The 10,978-nt window shown below is 37.9% G+C and overlaps 1 long non-coding RNA gene across 3 annotated transcripts; it reads right to left on the bottom strand.

Annotated features, from left to right (window-relative positions):
* Positions 1-754: 754 nt before the first annotated feature.
* On the bottom strand, positions 755-10,500 carry LOC134447222 (uncharacterized). 3 transcript variants are annotated; one of them, XR_010034573.1, is made up of 6 exons: positions 10,422-10,500; positions 8,690-8,792; positions 8,463-8,561; positions 7,535-7,640; positions 4,556-4,622; positions 755-2,301 (listed from the first exon to the last, which is right to left on the bottom strand). It is a non-coding gene; the product is annotated as an uncharacterized LOC134447222 (long non-coding RNA). The 3 variants fall into 3 exon arrangements; XR_010034574.1 differs by lacking the exon at positions 10,422-10,500 and adding an exon at positions 7,324-7,401 and having other exon boundaries at positions 8,690-9,670; XR_010034572.1 differs by lacking the exon at positions 10,422-10,500 and having other exon boundaries at positions 8,690-9,670.
* Positions 10,501-10,978: the final 478 nt, after the last annotated feature.

The raw sequence follows: 10,978 nt of genomic DNA on the forward strand, positions 1-10,978 counted from the left end.
TCCCACATGACAGCCAGTAGACTAGAGGAACAGTAGTATACTACATACAGTCCCATGGAAAAGTTTGTACACCCTTTGAAATTTCTTACATTTCTGTCAAAATTGGTCTGATCAACCCGGAAATCACAAGAAGGAACAACCAGTCTGCTTTAAATAATTCAGCCCAAACATTTGCAAGTTTTCATATTTTCATTGGCCATAAGGCCATAACATTCACAGGAGAGCAGGGCATAAGTAAGTACACCCTTGCATTAAGTAGGTTTTAACCCTCAGTTAATTGCAATATCATCAACCAGACTTGTCCTGTAGTTGCAGATCAGATTAACAAAACAATCTGTTTGTATCTTGTCTCCCTCTTCTTTAGAGAACTGCCTCTCATCAGCAAGGTTTGTGGGATGTTTGGAGTGCATAGCTTTCTTGACTTCATGCCATACGTATAATCTCAATTATTTTTGTCAGGGCTTTGACTGGGCTATTTCAGAATGTGTATTTCATTATTATGAAGCCATTCTAAAGTCGATTTGCTTCTAAAGTATGGGTTGTTGTCACATTTCTCTTGTGTGCTTCAACTGTGTGACAGACTTCCTCACGTTTTTTCTGTAAAATATCACAATAAACTTGAGTTTATTATTCCACTGATGATAGCAAACTGTCAAGGGCCTGAGCCAGCAAGGTAGCCGCATATAATGATGCTCCCGCCACCATACTCAGAAGAGGAGATGTAACCACACTGTAAAAACATTATTGTAGTTTTTACAGTAACTTACTGGCAGCTGGATGCCAATAAATTACTGTAATATAATTTACAGTACCCTTACTGTATATTGGTTTACAGTACCAATCAGCACTACTGTTAATCCAGTTACAGTACCAATCTAAAGTACTGTATGTCAGTTTACAGTACCAATCCAAACTACTGTAAGGAGTACAGTACTTTACTGGCATCCAGCTGCCAGTAACATTCAAATTACTGTATATCAGTTTACAGTACCAATTCCAATTACTGTATATCGATTTACAGTACTGATCCAAATTATTGTAAGGAGTACAGTACTTTAATGGCATCCAGCTGCCAGTAACTTTTTCAACTACTGTAGTTTGTTTTACAGTATTTTTGTTGTATTTTAATTTACAACATTCCGCAAGAGAATGTCAGGGAGCTCTACAAAGGCATCACATTCTCCTATAATTCAGATATTCTAGTTACCAGTCAGATCAAAAACACATTAAAAAGTTTTTAAAAGCTACAAGGTAAAGAAATGCTGCAAATGCAAGAGATGCAATCAAAATGTTTAATTAAAACTGGTTAACAATTTAACAACATACTCCAGTAGGAAGGGGGTCCTGCTTCTCACAAATGCACAATCCATAACCTTTGTATATAGTTGAAGAGTTTAGATGCAAAACCCCATAAGTGGCATTTCAGAAAATAATCTTGTTTCATTTTTATTTAATACAAAGCTATCAAAATTCCACATTTTTAAAATTTGATTTATGTAATATAACTATTCATATGTATTATCAAGTACATGAATGTAAACCAAACCAACAATGGGGTTCTCTAAAAATATAAAAGTGCAGGTCTTCAGAAATGGAGTTAGGGGGTTTTGCATCTGAACTCTTCAGTTGTATACATATTTTTCTTTTTTTTTATTTCATTCACATTGACAAATAAAAAGATTCTATTCTATTAAAATGAGATACCCCAAACATTAATCAAGACAAAACTGTTGTATGGTTTGTGGTGGGTGCTTCAAATTCCAATGTATGCAAAATGGAAAACAGTCCAATATCTCATTTCCTGTTGGGCGTGGCCATATGCTCGTATTGACCTTTTTTTGTTCATCTTAATGAGATAAGTACATACCACAAAGAAGGTCCAGAGTCCGTAGCTTCAACTATATTCTATAACTATAACTATATTCCAGCCCCGAACATCTCTGTGCTAGGGTGCGCAATAGAGTCACTCTTTTAAAAGTCTTATACATGACACAATATCGAAAAACTGTGCCAAATAAGTTTTGAAACGGGGAGAAGGGGGGAAAACACAGCAAGAACAACAGGGCCTCGAGCCTTTGGTGCAATGCTCGGACTGAACTACTTAAAAGAAACAAGTGATTGGAACTTCAAAAGGTCAAGCATTAATAATTCAGCCAGTCAAAATCAACAAGTTCCCTGATGAATGAAGCAACAACAGGGTTGACACTGCTGCTCTTCCTTTGCACCTTTTTACCGGTCTTCTTGCTGGTGATGGACTTGGCCTGGCATTTGGAGCCCTCTGGGTTTATTCTGAGAATGAACCTGTAATCACAATAGGATACAATTAGGAATTCTGAAAAAAAGTTTAATTCTCGTGAGTCTTACACTATCCAGCCTTTTTCACACCCAATTTTGGTTAGTCTTATTGAAGTGATATTTCATGTTGTTCCTATTTCTATGCTTGATGCATGCTGCGTAAACACAGTATAAGCGCTCCCTCCATTCAGCCCCCGGTGATGCGGCTAGCTGCCTATCCACGAATGCAATGATTCTGGGATCAGACAGACATTGTTCACCAAGCACACACACACACACACACACACACACACACACACACACACACACACACACACACACACACACACGGAGCCGGGGGAGGGAGGGACAATTTAAAAAAACATATACTGTCGAGTTTAAATTCAAGTTCCGGTCTTGTTTAGGGAATGCCTGTTGTTATCCAATGTCCAATGTCAAATCAAACGTGCAATATGCTGACAATGTCCTGTCATCATCCCACAGTTACAATGATTGATTAACATGCAGCACTTCCGGTGCATCTAAAGGAGGCTGCTGCAGGCGGCTGCTGAAGGCGGAGACGCATCCCAAACGAGTTTTAATTGTTGGTAACGCACGAGTAGACGCGTTACTGTTATTTATGGGTAACGTAGTAACACAACGGATTACTTTTAATTAGGGGTGGGCATCTGTGTTTAGCCGGACTGAGCCCTGAGGAAGGTCAGTAGACCGAAAGCTTGGCCTATCAAAAAGAACACAAAGGGGATTTAAGTGTGCAGACATTTTTCTTTCAATTAGGGGTGGGCAAAAATGAAAATCTTTAATCGCATTAACTCAATGACTTTCTGTGATTAATCGCATAGCGCGCGAAATCCAAAAATAATAATAATAAATAATAAATAAAATAAAAATATTTTATAAATTAATAAAATAAAATAATTAATTATAATTTGCATATGTACTGTGTAGATAACCTATGTAGGTCCAATATAATATTCCACAATGGAAATGTAGGCTATTTGCCAACCTATCAGTCTAAATTGTATAGGCCTACAGTAGTAGGCTATGCCTATCCAATGTAGGCCTACTGAAACAAATAATTGCATACAATATTACACTAGGGCTATTTAAGATTGTAGGCTACTGAAACGAATATATTAGAAATTAGAAACTCAAATTAGGATGGTCTACATGGGCCTACAAGAAGAAAAAAAAACTTGTCAATTAAAAAAAACCAGGCATGAGATATGTCCCGCCTTCTCTCACTGTCAAAGACTCCCACCTTCTCTCTTATCTGTCGCTGTTATTTAAGGTGTTTCAGCGACTAGAAACTAATTGACTGTCTGTTGGTATTGACAGCAATTACATCTTTCAGTTTCAAAACAATAACGTTGACATGACTAACACTATCTTAAATGCATACGAGGTTGCCGATGTTGCGAAATTATACCATGTTGATACAGCCTACTATGCACGCGAAGCTCCATGTAGAAACTGCAGGCATGCAAACAGGTCAGGGGTGAAAAAGGTGACAAGGGCGCGGCGCGGGGCGGCGCGGCGCAGTGCAAGCGCGCAAACGCAGGTGCACACGTGTGTGTTGTGCGCAGTGGATGATCTTGTATAACAGTCTCAGAGGGGGAGNAGAGGATTTAGCTAAAAAAAAGTCATAAATGGTGAATTTTGAGCATACTGTAGTTATTAGCGACCAAGGGACAGTGAACATGAGAACTGCCAACCTTACTCCATGACTTAGCTGTCATGTCTGATGGCGGGTTGGGTAGATAGCTTGATAAAATAGGTTTTTATCATGATAGAGCAGTGGTTCTCATAGTAAGTTTCCCCAACACCCCATTGACCTCATCAAAACCCTTAGTAGGCCTATTAAAAATAAAATAGGCCAAAATGCCCCCAAATGACACTAAGCACCCCTCCTCTCATCAGTCTCCTAACACCCCCTCAACACTTGCCTGGTTGTCATCTCATGCATATTTAATCATCATTTTCAGACAACTTGCAATAGGCTACAAAAAAATCTTTGTCAAAGTTTGAATTAGCTACTGAAGTTTTACTCAAACTACTCAAATTTTAGCCTATTCACCTAGTATCTCTTTTAATGTCTCCCTGTAGAAAAAATGAATAGGAACGCTCCAACTTTGACCTGGAAAAAAGTGTGACATTCCAACTGGTTTCATTGTTGGCTAAAGTCTGTGCTGACTTAAGTCAGTATCTGACAAAAGTATCTGACTAAGCTTAATTACTCATTCCATTGTGTTCACCTTACCAAGTGCAAACAGCCTTGGGGCGTTGGGCAGAGAAAGACTTGCGACATCTGCTGCAGTAGCAGTGACCTAAAAAAAAAAGACAGACACACTTAGCATCTTGCAGCATTACATTACATTACACTGGGATTCACAGTTGTTTTAAAGGTGCACCATGTACGTTTGTGGCCAGAGTAGGTATTGCAACTATGATTCTCATTGAAACTGTGCTGCCTATTGCCAAATTTGATCTTTTCGTGAAAGCTTTGGGACCATCTAATTTGTATGATGTTGGGGTTTCACCAATGTCAAATCGCATCCCTCTACGAATTCACACTACCAGTGTTTCCCTTACAGTGAGTAAACTATGGCTGCCCGCCATAGTTTAAATTTGGCCGCCATAGTTTACGAAAAAAAGAAAGTAAAAAAAAAAAGAAGGAAAAAAAAATATTATTATTATTATTTATTTTTATTTTTTTTTTACCAATTTCCGTTTTTGTTACAAACGATTTGAATTACAATTTCCTTCGCATTTTCCTCCTAGAGTAAATACATCAAGTGCTTGAACCACAACCACAAGTGCTTGAAAGACAGAGGGATCAAAAGCCTAGTCAAGTTGTTGTAGTTAACTTGGGTTTGGGAGCAATACAAAAAAAACATTAAGAGAAGGGACAGTTGGGATGAGTGTACTAATATTCCCCAGGCTTTGTTTTACAGTTGTAATGAGTTAGGTGACAGGCCTTCCTTGACACAGCAGAGGAGACATCGGGCTGCATATAGAAATGAATGTGTAATGAATGTGAATATAGACATAAATGTGTAATATGTTGTTCAGTCCTTTTAATGGAAGGAATTTTGAAAAACTGGCCCTGTGACCAGCACCCCTCATGTAGAATGTGTACGCCTATATATGTGGGGGAAAAGGCATAGCCTACCCTCTTAGACCCATGTGTCTTACAGTATGTTTCCACGATTTAGGAATGTGCCAATAGAGATGTGAAGGGCGGAAAAGATGGCCTATTGGCAGTAATATTCCATATTAACGGTGCACTGTGTAGGATGGTGGCCAGAATAGGTATTGCAACTATACTGCTCAGTGAAACTGTGCCGTCTAATGCCAAATTCTATCTTGGTTTTCATTAGTATTTACTAAATAATGAACTAATATTTACTAATATGACCAAATTATGTTAAGCTTTTCAGCTAAAATGTCTATTTCTGGAAATTCAAAAATGGCGGACCATGGATAAGATCTCCCTTTTCATGTATGAAAAGTGCCATTTTCCCAGTCACAATGAATTCTTACAATGTGATGGGGGTGGCAAGTAGTCACGAAAAAGGCAACATTTGTGTATGGGCAGTATAACTTCTGAAAAGAACCTACTAAAATATTACTCAGTGCACCTTTAAGGGTGAGGGACTCAGCTAAGATCCACTAGTATACTGGGGACCTTGCCATGTAAGGGAACCCCTGGCCTAATTCATCATTCGTCATTGCTCTTCCATTTGTGGTCTTAGAGTGCCATCTAGTGGATGATTTGTACAATTTCTTTATGTTATCTGAATGACTGCAGAACACACAAGCATGTCTACGGTACATCTTTAGTAGATAAGAAGCTCTAAAAAGATGGCCAGAATAGGTATTGCAACTATGTTGCTCAGTGAAACTGTGCCGTCTACTGCCAAATTCTATCTTGGTTTTCATTAATATTTACTAAATACCGGTAATGAAGTAATGTTTACTAGTATGACCAAATTATTACCGGTATATTAAGCTTTTCAGCTAAAAATGTCTATTTCTGGAAATACAAAATGGTGGACCATGGATAAGATCTCCCTTTTCATGTATGAAAAGTGCAATTTTCCCAATCAGAATTAATTCTTAGGATCATTCGTCTCTGCTCTTCCATTTGTGGTTTGACAGTGCCATCTAGTGGATGATTTGTACACTTTCTTTATGCTATCTGAATGACTGCACAACACACAAGCATGTCTACATATTTAGTGTCCCCACAAATCTACAATACCCTTGTTAACTAGGAAATAGAGTCCTATGTCAAAAATCCATTTTCATATTCTATAATCCATATATAATCCTCAGATTCCAAAATTAAAACCTACGTCAAGTTTCCAGAAGAGCAAGGAGTCTTATCTGTGCAAGCGAACTATATACAAACATACAGGAAGTTGTACTTCACATGCAATCACAGAACAAAAAAAAAAATTGATGAAACTACCAGAAAAGCATGACCCTGCAGTTCTGTCATATTCCAAACCTGAAACCTACGTCAAGAACAAGTCCACAAGACCAGACCAAGGAGTCTTGTCTGTGCAAACGAACTATATACAAATATACAGAAAAGCATGACCCTACAGTTCTGTCATATTCCAAAACTGAAACCTATGTCAAGAACGAATCCACAAGAGCAAGGAGTCTTGTCTCTGCAAGCGAACTATATACAAATATACAGCAAGTTACTTCACATACAATCATAAAAGTGAAACCAAAATTATTGATGAAACTACCAGAAAAGCATGACCCTACAGTTCTGTCATATTCCAAAAACGAAAACTAAGTCCACAAGAAGAAGGAGTTTTGCCTGTGCAAACAAACTATGTACAAATAGTACTTCATATCAAACACAATCATTTGCAGACATGGTCTATGTCTATGTCTATACTGTCTATGTCCTTACCTAGATTAGTCTATGTCTGTATGGGAAAGCAAGAAATGTAATTTCAAATTCTTTGTATGACCAGTGCATGTAAAGAAATTGACAATAAAACCTACTTGACTTGACTTGACTTGGTCCAGGGGGCTCAAGTACAACCAGAGAGCAACCATCCAGCAATAAGGATATCTTCTCAGCTGCACACAACATTAACACACAACATTAATTTGCATCTCATATTGACAGCATGAAATACATAGCATGTTTAGCACTTTGACTTTTATAAAATACATGGATTGGTTTTGTGTGAATTCATGAACTTAAACTCACCTCTTGCAACAGTGTTTATTTTCTCTGAGGTACACCACACCAGAGGAATCACTCAGTGTAATCAGACAGCTTCCATGTAGGATCCTTCAGTAATATTCTCAGTCATCTGCAAAGCATGACAGCACAAAACGTGAACATGATTATGCATTTATAGGCCTAATTATTACAAGAAAATAATAAAAAATGATAACACCGTCACCACCACGACACAATATGATGATGAATAGGCCTAGAGTATGAAACATCTAAAAGATACATGTCTGTATCCATGTAAAATGTTTTTTTTTTGTTTGTTTGTTTTATATCATTGATCATTTTCCCAGACGGATTGACAACAGATGGCTCAAAGAATTCAGTGTGCTAAACTGGAGGGCAAAAAGAGCAGATTATCTCTCTTTCTGGATATTTTACTCATCACTTGAAATTAAATCTAAATCTAAATCTAATCTAAGATGTCAAACATAGAGGAGGAGTCCTCAACGATCCTGGAAAATACAACAAATTGACAAAATGTAACCCAAATACTCCAATCAATGAAACGGTGGGCTCAGTGTCATTGGCCTAACAGCAGAAGGCACTAAGGGTGCGTTTGTAAACTGCCGCTCCGAGCACATAACATATTGGTCATGTCATGTATGAGTGTGTTATTCAGACTGTTAGATAGTAGACATTTGAAACACACATTTGGTGCAGAGTTATAAAAAAATGCTTACATTTACAAACTGATTTTTCTCAGCATTTTTAGACATGGTGCTACAAAGGGGATTAATGTACTGTAACCAGGCAGCTGCCATTATTCCTTAACTATCCTGTCAAAATAACACACGGCATGAACAGGACGCATCTCTAATTAACAGTGTGTGCTTCAAACTGTTAAGACATTTGAAACACACATACATGTGGTGTAAATTTGTGAATGGTTGCTAACCTTTAGAAATTCTGTCAATGTTCAGAAGCATTTGCAGATATGGTCCACTACGACCAGAGCTACCATCCAGCAATAAGGATATCTTGGCCATCTTCTCAGCTGCAATAATAACACACAACATTAGAATGCATCTCATATTGACAGCATGAAATACAGAGCAAGTTAGAACTTTGACTTTTTAAAAATACATGGATAGGTTTTGTGTGACTTTATAAACTTGAACTCACCTCTTGCAACAGTGTTTATTTCTCTGAGGTACACCACACCAGAGGAATCACTCCGTGTAATCAGCCAGCTTCCATGTAGGATCCTTCAGCAATATTCTGTCATCTGCAAAGCAAGACAGCACAAAACATGAACATGATTATGTATCAATATGCCTAATTATTACACAAAAATAAAGTTTGAAAAATGATAACACCACCATGACACAATAGGCTGTAGACCTACAATATGAAACATCTATAAGATGCATTTCTTAAATTGTTTTCATTGATCATTTTGCCACACGGATTGACACCAGATGGCTCAAAGAATTCAGTGTGCTAAGCTAGAGGGCACAAAGAACAGATTATATATATCTCTGGATATTTTACTCATCACTTGAAATGAAATCTGATGCATAGCCCACTTGTTAAGACCTCTAACATCACTAGGCCTACTAGTAGATCCAAAAAGGATGGGCAAAGAAATCTAAATATTTATTGCAGTAACATACACATTAAGCATCTTTGATCAAGCCAAAAATTAAGCACCCTACACATCTGGGTGTTTCTGGGCTCATTATTTCAGGAGAAATCTGTCAAATAGGTAATGCCTATTTATTGAAAAGAACACGATCTGATGGCTGACAGTGGTTTCTCCCTGAACAGAGAGAACAGTCCAGAGTTGGCAGTAACAGAATGGGACAAAACAGCACACTGTGCACAATAACAAGTTCAGAATCAGTTTACTTACTCACTTCCTTTACACAACGAACAGGGAAAGGCACATGTGTTAAAACATACTTTAGAGCAAGTGTATAGTCAAAATGAGTTCGTTTCTAACAATAAAAATCAGGCATAAGTTGTGGCTACTTCAAGCTTCTGAGTCAGCGAAAAGATAAGCTGATGTTGCTAACGAAGTTCTAGATAGCTCTTCTCTATGGTATTTGTGTTTTACTTTGACTCAAGTACATTAACTGTATATCTTCAGAGCATAATTATACTCAAAGGGAGTTCGTTTTTAACAACAAAAAAGACTTTAGCTAGCTAATGTTGCTAGCGGACAAGAGATTCATTATTCAGTTTGGCTAGCTCTAATGTTGCTAGCGGACATTTAGCTAGCTCTTAACTTTGGCGCCAGCAGGCTTACAACACTAACTTGGCATGTTGTAACTTCAGAACAAAATTATATTCAAAATGTGTTCGTTTCTAACAAGAAACCAATATTAAGTTATGAATACATCGGGCTATTTCAAACATCCCTCAACAAAGGCAACATGATTTAACCGTTAAACTATAGCTAATTGTTGCTAGCGAACCACCTCATCATGCAGCGCTAGCTCTTTCAGGTGAAGAGGCCGGCGCAAACAATCTCTGGCCGGCGGGGAAGCACTCCCTTCGGACCTCCTCCAGAAACCACTGATAGCTATGTTGCTAGCGGACATTTAGCTAGGTCTTGACTCTGACATGGGTGTTTTGGCACCACTGGACAAGTTTATAGCTCTTTCGGAGCAAATATATATTGTAAATTTCGTAGAGTTTGTTTCTAACAAAACACAAACTTTCCAACAAAGTTGTGAAAACAACCTAGGGCTAAGTTAGCATACCGGTAGTTATAATAGTGGCCTGTTAGCGGAGGTATGGTCTGAAGACAAATTCATTGCAAATTACCATCCTGAACAAGAAACTGTTTCGTTATTCACTGTATATATGGCATTGTCTTGACATTATTAACGAAACATTGAAACGAACTTACCTCACAAAGTGTTTGAATTTCACCAATATCTCAAACGGCTTTCCTACAGCACGAAGATGGCGGCTTTGTCAGAAAATTGAGAAGCAGAGTTCAAATAGAGCAACGTTGTGGTTGGTCAATTTTTTCCCGGGGATTGTACTACTGTAAATTAATTTACAGTACATCAGTACTGTACATAAGTATCCGTTTATTACCCACAATACTTTGCTCTGCCCAGTAGTGTACTGTATACTCATATACAGTAGATTGTTGCAGGGTTTAAAGTAAGTTACTGCCAGAATTGCGAAAAATCGTTACAGTGCAAGAATAGCTAAAAATGGGATTCATTCTGCCAATCTAAAATTAATGGGGTTTCTGTCCAAAAAAATATTGCTGCACCTTTGAGGTTTGCGAAAAAGCATTTATATGTTTCATAGAATTACTGCAAAATATTCTGTAGACCAACGTTGAAACCAAAGTTGAATTGTTCAGGGGAACACACAATGTCATGTTTGGAGGAGAACTGGAGAACCACATCTTCACCAAAACATCATCTCCACCTTTGAGTATGGTGGCGG

Source organism: Engraulis encrasicolus, chromosome 4, assembly GCF_034702125.1.
Source record: "Engraulis encrasicolus isolate BLACKSEA-1 chromosome 4, IST_EnEncr_1.0, whole genome shotgun sequence".
Classification (NCBI taxonomy): domain Eukaryota; kingdom Metazoa; phylum Chordata; class Actinopteri; order Clupeiformes; family Engraulidae; genus Engraulis; species Engraulis encrasicolus.